Below are 11,834 nucleotides of genomic sequence, written 5' to 3'. Positions count from 1 at the left end.
CGATGGCGGGTGCTTTTTTCGGGATATTTTGACGAGGTACTTGGTGAATATTCGCGTTGGTTTGTGCGAGCCATAAACCTTCATATAAAAACGCTCTATATAGATAAGTAGGTATGCGAAAATAAGGAACATTCTTCAAAATAACGTTATAGATAACAATATTTTATATAAAATTGAGCCGTGTTAACTAAACGACATTGTTATAATTTCTTTAATGGCTTTTATTTACTCTTTGATTAGTGATTGTTCTTATAAGATTGTAATATTTATATCCATAGACAGTATTCCGTATTAACGCATAACCGAGAAAATTAAGATTAAAAAAGATACGAGGTTAGTTTGGTATAATATTTAATATGAAAGATAACACGCTTCATGCATATTTATGATATGTATATTATGCCGAAAGGTAAGTTTTATGTAGGAAAAGTGGCAATTTAATGAAAACCAGTGACGTTTAATTTCAATCAGTGTGAGCCGTTTTATCGAGGCTATTTGACCGGGCCATTTGTTTGTGGAAGCGAAATGTTAAATATCATAAACTGGAGCCTGTTTTATTTATTATACATTTAATTAAATGAATACAAATTAAATACGGAATACTGACTATGGATAAATATTATTATCTTATAAAAACAATCACTAATCAAAGAATGAATAAGAACAATTCAAGCCATTTTCACTCGTATTTCTTATTTTATTGATTAAATTTGAGTCGAAATTATCTGAAATAATAACAATATCGTAATTTTATATAAAAAATATTGTTATCTATAACGTTATTTTGAAAAATGTTCCTTATTTTCGCATACCTAGGTACCTTTTTAGAGCGTTTTTAGACGAAGGTTTAAGCACGAGTGTCTTTGTGTCAAAGGTTACTTTATAATTATTTAAATTTTATGAAATGCATTGGCGAACTCTAATATGCTATACTGATTTTTGAAAACGGCGAATTTTATTAGGTAATTGAAAATGTTTGAATTTTATTCGTTGTAAAAGATTTTTATATTTGTTCTTATTGTCTACGCTTATAATAGCATTTTAGCCATATACTAGCCGTAATAATAATTGTATTGTTAATTAGGTATTAAGTTAATTAATATTTCACTGTTCTCTGTGACCGTAATTATTAAAGGCCGGATCTTTCGAGTCTTTAACCGTCAACCCATAAAAAAACACATTAAAATGGTGGACGAATCCAATATCCTAAGGAGACTTTTGCCCAAATGATTCATAGTATGGATTTCTACAATTAGTCAGTTGTTTTTTCTGGCAGCTCAGGTGCGATGATAATTATTGTAATTAAAATAATCGTCTTGCCAATATTATAATGCGAAGTGTGGCCACTTCAAACGAATTCAAATTCGCAAATCGCAATTAAAAAGATCGCATTACAAAATTGATGTTTTGTTTTATTGCAGGTAAGTAATGGTAAACCATTTTTATAAACTGCGTGTAGAATATGTTTTTCATAATTAAATATCGAATAGCTTTTGCGTACCTACCATTAATATAAATACAAATATTGAAAGATTTTGTCCGCTGACCCGTTTTACGTTCTAAATGTATCATATTGATACCTATTAGTATTACCAAGTGACAATACCGATATCGCAAAAGTACCTACATATCTTTTATTTTGTTAACTGTTAATTCATGGTGGAACTGCATTGTATAATTGTTTAATTTAATAAAACGCAATTTTTTGTAGTACTTGTACCACTTTTAATCAATAAATTAGGACCGGTTTCGTCCGCCTCAGAGGGAAATGAGTTCAGCCTTTATGCCTTCAGTTGAAAATGTCCCTCTGAGGCGGACGAAACCGGTCCTAATTTATTGATTAAAAATGGAATAAGTAGGTACTACAAAAAAATGCGTTTTATTAAATTAAACAACAATACCTACATATCGATAAAAAAGTCATATACTTATTTATTTATTTAGATATTTAAGTATTTTGAGGATGCTCTGCCCAATCTGGTCTATTTGATTATAAACTATTGACATTGAAGAATTTCATCAAATTGATCGTAAGAAATTTCCTCTTCAAAATACCAGTGGCGTACGGTCTATAGAATACATATGTAGATGCGAGACATCCCTGGAAATATTCGTTTGAATAATTAAAATACCTACTATTATAATATTGTGTATTGCATAAGCCGTAATTGCATTTTTCTAAAAGGTTTGCAGTATAATATTACTTCAGATTTTCACTTATTGAATAGGTTTATTATAAATATTACGTATTACGTTAATATATTTAGATTTAGAATATTCCAGAGCTACTAATCCGCAATGCCACACACTAAACTACTCACCGTGATTAAATTAGTTATAAGACCTTGAGTAGATAAAATGCATGTTACAGACCTACAAACTTATCTGAAGAATGGGATGGGGGAGCCATTGTTGAAAACTACCCAATCAAGACTCGTAATTGGACAAAATCTGACATTTTTCAAATTTTGACCAATTTTCAAAATGGCGTCCTATGGTAGTTCGTAGTTCCATTTTTGGCCATTCTACAGGTAAGTTTGTAGGTGTGTAACGTTAAAAAAAAGTCCCGCCGTCCCATTTAATACTTCAGATTTTCACTTAGTGATTGTATTGCGTTAATATTTATTGTTGTTTAATTAAAAAAACGTATTTTTTTGTAGTACTTATTCCACTTTTAATCAATAAATTAGGACCGGTTTCGTTCGCATCAGAGGGATATTTTCAACTGAACAAGGGAAGATTCAGTTGAAAATGTCCCTCTGAGGCGGACGAAACCGGTCCTAATTTATTGATTAAAAGTGGAATATGTACTACAAAAAAAAATGGAGCCATTGTCGAAAACTACCCAATCAAGACTAGTAACTGGACAAAATCTGACATTCGAATGAAATTTTCAAAATGGCGTCCTATGGTAATTCGTAGTTCCATTTTGGCAATTCTACAGGTAAGTTTGTAGGTGTGTAATGTTAAAAAAAGTCCCGCCATCCCATTTAATTCATTGTACGCTAAAGGCGCGCCGATTAGGTGGCCATTCGACATAATTAGCATTATATTTAAATGTTGTTATTAAAAAGTAATTATCTGATATATGATTATATTATGTATTTGATTTAAATACTTACATATTATAAAGTGTAAAGAACTATTCATCACATAAAACGACTAGTACCTAGAATCTAGATACATATTTCATTAAAACACTTTATATGTACTTTCGTACTTTTTCCACATTTATTCCATAATGTTGATATTCAACCGATTTTATCCTAATGGACATTTTCAATTGAATAACAGTACAAAATATAGGTAGGTACATATTATTGCATAAATAGTCAATTAAATATAGAGGACGTGGGAGTCGATTGTTTACTTGAACTAACTTGTTGGTGATATTTGTCCTTATTTATTAAATGACTGATTTATATACATTAAGAAATAGCGAAACTTCAAAACTGTGAAAAATTTGCTGTGTTTAAAATTCCACATAGGTGTATGTATCAAAAAAGGTTCCCGACCAATGACAAAAACTTGAAGACGATTTTATTGCTTTTGTCGCATGATACGTACAAGAAGTCCACAACTTAAAAATGAATTATTTTCCATACGATAGTATGTATCATCATCAGCTGTAGTATATACCAATATTGTATATAAATTTATGTTTACATTTTAGATATAATAGTGCAACCATCTATAATACCGTGGATTTACAAGAATAAAATTACAAAGCAAAGGATAATCTTTGCAATGTGCTTTTAAAACAATATGAACGGCAGGTTTACATAGGTCGTAAGTGCAGGCTTGATAATTATATATTATATACTTACACAATATTATATATGTGACATATTATAATATTTATTAATATTATATTTCATCCATTGTTGTTATTTTTAAGTTAATAAGTCAAAAGAATAATATCAACTAAGATTTAATAACAATAAACAAAAATGCAAAATGTACAAAGTGTTTAAAAGTACCTTATATACCTACCTTCTAGAGGAAAGTGGTATAATGGTCCCTATATCTAACGGGTACGAGTGGCAAAAATATTAATCAATAAATTCTAATTGATTTATGTTTTGTACTAGGTATTCTATTAGTCATTATTTACGACCGGGTTATGCCTTCTGGCTTCTTCGTGCAAGGATCAAGTAAAAAACAAATTTTGATTATCTGAAGTGTTTGTGAAAACCCGTAATGAATATATTACATACTATTAATACATTCAATAGGTAAGCCCGTTAAAACGTCATTTCCCGTAAACAATGGAACCAGCTAATGTGAAATATCACGAAATATACCTACTCACTAAATAAAAACAAATAAACAATTTTAAGCTTAAGAAAATACGTAGATCAGTTAACAAACGCGCAGGTTAAGTTTTTTTTGTTTTTTCTACCATATTACTATAACATCAAATTATAGTTTCATGTGTGAACTCCCAGATTGGATAAAGCAATGAACTATTAGAACCAATAGGCACTGCAACTGTGTTATACCTATTTATATCTAATATTTTCTTGATAAAATAATTTATTATCAATGGTATTAGGTACTATATATACACAATGTATCAATGTCGACTAATTATGATTGTATCATTTTGATAACTTCCGAAATAAATAATTATATCGGGTTTATATATTTCATTGAAATAATACTATGATATATAATTTATAGTATTAGGGAGTAGCAATTAACAGAAAACGCATGTACTTACATATTTTGCATGATGAATATAAAGTGTTTGAAAATGGCCTATAAAAATGTCAAAAAAAACATTACAACATCAGTACCTACCTATATATTAAAATTGAATATCTCAATATGTCCAACCACTTGCTTGAAACACAAAAGTACGATTTGAAGTATCTTTCGTACGAAACTTTTTCTAAAGGGTTTCATTAACCACGTAGGTCCGATATTCCCCATTTTACCTATCCATAAATCCATATAATATAATAATATGTTTTCATATTATATATTTTCGTAGTATCAACATAATATACGAAATCATTCAGATTTGGTACGATTTTAATAATACACTAGCTGTCAGGTCCTTCTCATTATGGGAGCAAGTGTGATTTGTTATTTGATAGTGAAAATAAAAGTAGTTTAGTAGAAATTTTAAACTTTGATTTCAATAATAGGTATATAAAAAGTCGAATATTATTAAATATTATAGATATTACTATTAACAACTAATTCTTCCACTCTATACGTAAGCGCTTCATTAATTTCTCTAAATAGTATAGTATATCTACTAATAGCAGCGTTTCTATATAATTAAGTATCGATAAAGTCTCTTGCACATATTATCAATATCATTTATTTCATATTTCATTGTACCTACTACATCGTACAACTTATTTTTCTGAAAAACATAGGTTCCATAAATTATTAACGCATTTTTTAATTAAAAAATGTTGTAATATTCGAGTCCGTCCCAAAAAAAAAAGGACTCCAGATGTCCGGTGTCTAGTAATTATTGTCTTCGCTTATAATAGCGGTTATTTTTATTGTCTACGATTATAATAGCTGGATAGCCATGGTTGTCTATGCTCAAAAAATGGCATTTAGATACTTTCAAGTGTAGAATAAAAAAATCTGACGTTTATCCAGGGTGTACGGTCGTAACATAGAGCCGAAAATGGGTAGATAAGTAAATTAGAAATACAGTATAGTCTCGGTAATCTGCCGCTCAATTATCCGACAACTACTATAATCCGCCGTTATTTTTACTAGTTCAGATGAGACGGGTTTATTTTGGAAACTTCGTCGTAAAATATACGTCGCGAAGAAAGTAATGTACCAGGGTGGAAAGTGCCCAAGGACCGACCACATTACAATAAAATTATGCCGTGCTCCAATGCAAACTGGACACACAAAATGAAGCTTTTGGTCATAGGGAAAGCCAGGAAACCTAAGCCATTCAAGAATATCTGCCTCACTGAACAACTGGTTGTGTCAAGTAATTTACTGTTTAATATTTAGTTAATAAACTTAGTCTATAAATATGTATAATTTAGTAAAAACTTGATTTTAATTATAAATAAAACCGTAATTTCCTAGTACAAATTTCTCGAAAAAATATTTTTACAAAATACCTACCTACCTGTTTTAATTTTTACCATATTTTGAATGTATGCACTATAATCCGCCGCTTTCACTACTTATTGGACACCTGTCTGGTTTTTGAGGTGGCGGATTACTGATAGAGTACTGTACAATAATATCATAAATTTATATAAAATTCTGGTAGGTGCTCATAAGTATCAAGTTGTACTTGAGTATCAAATATCTGATAATGACAGTGTATCAGATATTTGATACCTACCTACTAATCAATAATAAATTAATGTTCTTATTCTAATAAAATCGGGAACGGTAATACTCCATGAAGAATGCATAAATTTTTTATGTCTCAATTCCATCACTTTCTGATAAGACAGCTCACAGTGAACTATGCTCTGGCGAAATGTAATGCATACAATTTACAATGTAATCCTAAACTCTAGGATTTGTAAACAGTGGAATAATTTTAATTGTGGAATTTGCATTTGAAATACCTAGTCTGTCTTCTATAAGCTGACATGCGGTTCCTCCCCGCTTCAGCATCCATCTTCTTCCCTACCATTGAAAACTTGCAACAGTTGAAGGCGATGGCACATTGCTTTCTGTGTGATGCCAGTTTATAAAATACAGACTAGGTGCTCGAATAATTTTAAAAACCCAATAAGTAACTACCTATTTATATTGAAACAAATTCAATTTATACAATGGCATGACATCATTGAAATGAATTCCAAACAATATGCTCTATTTATAGATGTGATGCATGTCTCAGACTAAAGTTTGCTGTTTTTTTTACTTATATTCATCAGAATCATTGGAATGGTCTCAGCAAAGAAAAGCATTGTTTGTTCAAAATAAAATAAGAACATTCTCGAAAAAGAGTGAAAGAACATGTACCTACATACCTAAACATAATATACTCCAAACCAATCTGTATGATTTTTAAATAAAACATATACAAGCAGTCCTTCATACATAGGTAATTTGTTTTCAGAAAATATGTAAGTATGTTGAATGTACAAAAGTAAAGAGACTATGAAAAAATAAATTAAATTGCATCATCTTTATCTGCACTGGCAGTTTATTCATAATTTAATATCTGTACCTCAGAGGCAGACGGATGCAACTCCGTTTTTGGGGAAAATGAGTTTTTTTAAGAATCGTCATGCTAAAGGCTTTATCTATTAGTGGCAGAGAGATGAAAGTCCTAGTCCAAGATATGCATAGAATAAAGATGCAAGTGCCATACCTTAGAGGCAGAAGGATGCAAATCCAATAATCCACTAAGATAAAATTCTCTCAAACCGTCTGCAATATGTACTAGACGAGAACCAGCCAGGAGAACGAGCTTTAGAGGAGGATACAACACTATGGATCATATTATCCAAGTCATCAGAGAAATCAGAGCGGTAACAGGAATACAAGCTGCCGCTATCCATGGGTTTTATAGACTATGAGAAAGTGTTTGATTCCATAAAGAAATTTTCAATACTCGATGCACTCAGAAATCGAGGAATCCCCGGGCGCTATATAAATATTTTCAATAATATATACAGTAGCGCAACAACATCTCTATAAACCATCGCGCATTTCCTATCAGCAAAGGAGTCCGACAAGATGATACAACCTCACCTAAACTATTTACAGCTACATTTGAAGACTTATTTAGACAACTTGACTGGAATGACACGGGTCCCCATAAATGGAGAATACGTGAGTCATCTACGCTTTGCCGATAACAATAAATAGTAGTTTGCAAGACTCAGAAGGCCTCCAAAGCAGAATGCAGTAACTCGCTAGAGTAAGCAACAAAGTAAGCTTGAAAATAAATGTATCAAAGAATAAAGTCATGTCAAACTGCTTCGCGGGCCAAAAAGAGATCCTCATCAATGGCATTCAGCTCGAACAGGTGAAAAACTACATCTATCTGGTACAATAAGTGTCTATAGATGGATGTATATTTGATGAAATTGTTCGCAGAGTAAAGCTAGGCTGGAGTGCTTTTGGCCGCCTGAATAATTTCTTCGAAAATGCCTTAAGTGCAAAGTGTTCAACCAGTGTGTACTTCCCGTAACCACATGCGTGTGAAACATTGAGCCTAGGTAAAAGAGAGATCCAGAAACTTAGAGTAGCACAACGTGGTATAGAACGGTGCATGATGGGCATAACGCAAAAGGACAAAAAAAGGAATGAGTGGATAAGGGAACAGACAAGGATTAATGATGTGATGGAAATGGGCTGGAACATGGCTCAAAGAAAGGACAATCGTTGGACAAATTTAGTCATCCAGTGGTATATCCAAGAGGTAAAAAACATCCGCAAGGTAGACCTAGAGGCCGCTAGATCGATGAAATGATAAAGTTCTACGGAAAAACTTGGCAACGCAACGCACAGGAACGAGAGAAGTGGAATCAGCTTGGAGATTAGCGAGGCCTTCATCCAGCAGTGAATAGATTCAGACTGGTAATGATGATGATGACATAATAAAAATTTAAAAAAAAAATGTGTTTTGCTTTGTTATATTTACACCTATAAATTTTTTTAACTTATAAATTGTTTTATTTTGGCTAGGTAAATAAGATACAAATCCACATTAACAAAATATCTTTAGAGGCAGAAGGATGCAAATCCACACTACGTTTTTTATTTTATTTTTTTTAGATATAAAATTGTATTATATTTATTCCTTTCTTACATATTCCAGAAGTACTTTAATTGAATTAGAATAAAAAAAATAATGATCATTCTATGTATATTTTCTTAGAAGTTATGAGTACTCGTTTAAAATAAAAATTGTTTTTTGGCTCTCCTGAACAATTGGGTATTTGGATTTGCATCCGTCTGCCTCTGAGGTACAGATATTACCTATGTAAAGAATGCCTCAGTTTCAATTTGTCAAACCAGTCTTTGCTTGCTTGAAATTTCATGATATGTCCTACGTCCCGTTTTTAGGTAGCCCATCCCGTTGTCCCCAAGCACAGCTTCGGGAATCCGAAATGTCCCGTTTTCAGAAAGAGAGCAACCCACGGAAACAATTAGACATATTTGAATGGGCGAATTTAACCAATTTGTACCAAGTATTGATTGAAAAGATTTATTAATAAAATTATTGTAACCAAGATACAGAAGTATTTAACGCGTATTCACTTATTTCTAACTACATTACATTGCAAAAAGTGACAGAATGCAACACTGGGAATGTTTCAACTGAAAGTCGTTGGGTGGAATTGCTCAAACACTTTCCCACCAATAATTTGAATCATAAGAACTTTCATATAATTACTAGCTGACCCGGCGAACTTCGCACCGCCTCAGAATCAAGAAATCTTGTGACTTGTGACTTATTATCATAATACTCAAAATGAATTAAGTTCAATAAATGTTGCAAAAATCAAATCAAAATGAAAAGTATTTTAATTACATTAAAATGAATGTAATTCACATGGCAGAAAGGCATTTACTTTATTGTAGCAAATCGAAATGATTCGCGTAGCATTGTTGCACTACTTTCTGTTAAACTATTTGCTGGGCGGGTTGCACTCAGGTCGATTCCCTTCATTAAAGCACCTTGTGATATATGACATTTTTCGTTTTGTTGTCAGGTGCGAGTACGAACAAAGCGGATGGTTTGCCGACACGTGAACATGCTACGTACAATTGACCGTTAGAGAAACATTCATTTTCTAGATTCAGGCCACAAACACTCAATGATTGGCCTTGTGATTTGTTGATCGTCATGGCGAATGCAAGACAAATCGGAAATTGAATTCGTTTGAACTCGAATGGCATATCGGTCGGGATCATCGGAATTCTTGGAATGAGAACTTCCTCACCTTTGAACATTCCTTTGATTATCATCGCGTGAATCACATTGCCCATGAGTTTTCTCACCACCAAACGTGTTCTGTTACATAGTTTTGGTTGGTTCAGATTTCGAAGCATGATGACTACCGAGCCAACCTTCAGTTGTAAATTGTGCGGTGGCAAGCCAGGCAAATCCAATGAGTTTAAAAATTCAGTTGGATAGTTGGTTGCTTCGTCTTCGTTTGTTACATAGTCAATGTATACTTTTGATGGCATTCTCAGACTACAATATCCCATAGACAGAAGTTTGAAACAATGAGCAATAAAGATACAATGTATTCCAGTCAATTAGATTGATAACAAATCTTTATCAAATGCATTCTCAGCCATTCATTATGAATGCTTATTAATAGTTGATAAGCATACAAAGTGACTATCTTTAAGTATGATTCTATTTCGACTGGTAGTGAAAATTGATAAATGTCAAAAATGCTTTGCGCAGTTCGTTTTTTAAAGGCAGGTTTGTCACTATTATTCCAATGTGACAACAGTCGCGTGAATATTCAGAACCTTTTGAACTTTTTTTGATCCATGCAAGCAATCTTGCAACTTGCACGATAATACATATTGTCCGCAGCAAATCCATGCATATGTAAATCTTGTAAGTACTGTACGACAACATTATTTAGGCGACAACAGGAAGTCGCTCTTATCGCGTATAGAATATTTCACAGTGTTGTCATTTTTTGAGAAAACATATCCCGCGAAATTAGGTTTTAAGTTTATATCAATTCTATTCTCAGTAAGTTTATAAGTACATTAATTTATAAGTCTAATTATTGTTCAATAAATATCAATAGAATTTTTTTTTCAAATAATTTCACCTCTTAATTATTACTATTATATTAGGTTAATTAATACAGCGTAATTATTGAATTTGGAAGGGAATGTATCATTGAACCCACATTAATACTTTGGACGCGGAAGACGCACACGGTGCGTAATGACCAGGCGGCCGATCGATGTAATTAACGTGCATTTTAAAGGGGGCAATTAAAATCTCATTATCTACTCAGCAGCGAAAGCGTTAACTGATAATATTGCTGCAGGTATTATTATACAGGTGCAAATTATGACTAAAAAAGTAGAAGTGAAAGATATAACATATTCAATATTATATTGATGACCCAATCACATGTTTTATAATTTACAAATGATGTCTTTATATCGTATTTTTAGTAAAATTGTTGTAGAAACACATACTGTGAAAATAATTTTCTATAAATTAAATTATATCCACCTTACATAAATTTTAAAACGTCTAAAAATATTAATAAAATAGATTACGATACACATAACTTTATAATATACAAACATAATTTCCAGTATTTGGGGAAATATTTCTAGTATTACAACACTGAATTTTGACATACCTGACATGACAGGAACCCGTAAAATGGGCTTGTTGAAAGTATTGTATAGGCTCGCCTTTTAAATACGACTCTTTTTCTTCTTCGCAATAAATCAAAAGTTTACTGATAATAATTCGAACATCATTTCGTATTGTTTTAGGGCTTGCGCAGACAGAGAGCGGTCGGAGTTCTGCGTTCAACCGACCGTTGACCGCTAACGTTCAGGGACAGCAGACAGGTGGCGGTCAACAATAAGCGTTCCATTTGTTTACAAACGTTGTACTCACACAAGCGCTGCATAATGCGAGACCGCTATATTCCGACTGCGAGTGGAAGTGAGAAAGCACCGCTGTTGCGTACTCACTCCCCCGTGTGGTTTCGCTCTATGTTGTATGACTGCTCAAATTCCTATGACGGGACTTGACGGGAGGTACGGCGTTCTTTGTAATTCCGGGCATAGAACTCCAGAACTCTAGCGTTCCAATTGACCGGTGCGGTCTGACCGCCGGCTGTGTACCCATACAGTATGAAGTCCATACA

This window comes from Rhyacophila brunnea, unplaced genomic scaffold (genome assembly GCF_057557595.1).
Source record: "Rhyacophila brunnea isolate RB1 unplaced genomic scaffold, BYU_Rbru_1.0 scaffold_1, whole genome shotgun sequence".
Lineage (NCBI taxonomy): Eukaryota > Metazoa > Arthropoda > Insecta > Trichoptera > Rhyacophilidae > Rhyacophila > Rhyacophila brunnea.
Note: the sequence above shows the minus strand (reverse complement) of the source record.